Below are 2196 nucleotides of genomic sequence, written 5' to 3' on the forward strand. Positions count from 1 at the left end.
CTTAGTATATAGTTGAATAGTTGTCACTACTACACTATGTTTTTCTTTAAGTGTACAATATATAATTAACCATTTTTATAACTTACCAGCTTTTTTATTTATTAACTTTAACTTTAATAAATTTGTTAACAAAATTTGTTTCGTTAGATCACTAAATGAAAGTTAACAGAATGTGATTATAATATTATATTTTTACAGTTTCTCACTATGCTTGAAAACATTTAACATTTATTTAACATTTTTGTAAATTCAATCATGCCTTTCAATCTCCGAATGACATAAAAAGATATTTGAAAAATAGAAATAACTTAATTTGCATTTAAAAAGCTCCAATATGTTTTTCTATTGAAATAAACGAATGTGATAAACAATGCATGCAAAAGTCGCGTATTGAAATGCGTTGGTTACATTACAAACTGCAGAAATAGGACACAAAACCACAAGTGGCATTGATAACAGAAGCGCAGGTTTCATAATCCGATTATTTTGCAGTAGGTGGTTTGCATTCGTGCCGTAAAAAGCAGGAAACTCGAAATGACACTGATTACCTACGCAGTAATCATTAAAAAGTACGATGCATCTTTTCTCTTGATCTTAACGTGCTCACGCGACTCAGTGGCAAAAATTATGGGGACCACGATTTGAAACAACAAACACATCTAAAATAAAAATTGATGAGTTTCTTAAAATTACGCATGAAATATTTTTTATAAAATCACGTACATGTACTTTTCTTTGATTATCTTGATTATTATGTGTTATTATATAATGCATTAAGGAACTTAGTCATATAAGAAAGTGTCTTTCGATTGAATTATATAATACGACTTATAGAATATTTTTTAAATTGTACGAAGCTTCGTAGATTTGCGATTATCTGCTGCAGATACTTATGCAAGCACGGGACGAAGAAAATCAATAATTACTTCTCATCTTTCCTTGAAGGTGCTGCACACTACAAACCACAAACGTAGTGCAGTCACAACTCGTTTTCGTATTCTATTCCATGCAAAATATCTTTGTTGAATTTTTCTTTAAATGATTCAGTAATAAAGGGATTAATAAAATGAGGATTGTTGGTACAAAATAGAATGTTGAAATAAAAATGAATGAATTATTATTACATCAAGGTATTATTTAACTCATGTAATTCGATTTATTATTTCAAGTCTATTTGTAACTACATATTTCATTACTTGTTTCATTTGTGATAATTTCTTTGTTAAAACTCTTTATGTCAATTATAATGGAAACAGAGTATTAAGATATGAATGTACAAAATTACACGAACTATGAATTATAATAAACCAACATTTTGTAGCACACTAATAATGTAGCTTTAAAAAAAGGATGAAATTGGAAATTAACTAACAGAAAATGTGATTATCTATTAGCGAAATGTTAAAGTCAACAGAGATTAAAATCGTTACACAAGAACAATACGAGAGAGAAAGCATACGCGGGAAATGATAACAAAAGCCACTTATCAATCACGTTTAACAACCAAGGATTACAGGTCATAGAGACGTTAATTCGAATTCCGCGGAATGTGTTCGTTACTTTGAAATCATTTCATTTGGTTATTAGTCATTGCGAACAAAACGAACTCTCTCTTTTTAGTTACCCTTTTTTTGTAATTATTATATATATAAAAGAGTTTTTAGATTCTATTTTATTCACGAGTATGCCTTCCAACAAGCAACACAGATGACACGGTGTGACACAATGAATCGTCATATCCTTTGCTAATGTTAAACAAAGATGAGATGATCACAGTGTTGTACTGTGTCGCTTGTTGAAAGGCACATAATATCAACTATCATAAGCTTAATTAATTTACGTGTGTATATACAGGGTGTTTCCAAATTAAATGGCAAAACTTCGGGAGCGTGTAGAGGAGTAAAAAACTAAGAAAAAAAGTCCTATAGACATATGCTCCTTTTTGCTTTGTTTCGCAGGAAATCACGAAAAAAGAAAAAAATATATTTAATTTATTATTTTAATTATTTTATTTATAAACTTTTTAATGAAGATTTTGTTCGAAATGTGCACCTCTTGCAGCAATACAAGCATTGCATCTGTCAAACACGGCTCTTGTAGCAGCCAGGCACTGTTCTTGCGATATTCTGTTCGCTGCAGCTACGATACGATTTCTCAAATGTTGCTCTGATTGAATAGGCGAAGAATAAACTTCTT

The sequence above is a fragment of the Mycetomoellerius zeteki genome, unplaced genomic scaffold (genome assembly GCF_001594055.1).
Source record: "Mycetomoellerius zeteki isolate Tzet28-1 unplaced genomic scaffold, Tzet1.0 scaffold275, whole genome shotgun sequence".
Lineage (NCBI taxonomy): Eukaryota > Metazoa > Arthropoda > Insecta > Hymenoptera > Formicidae > Mycetomoellerius > Mycetomoellerius zeteki.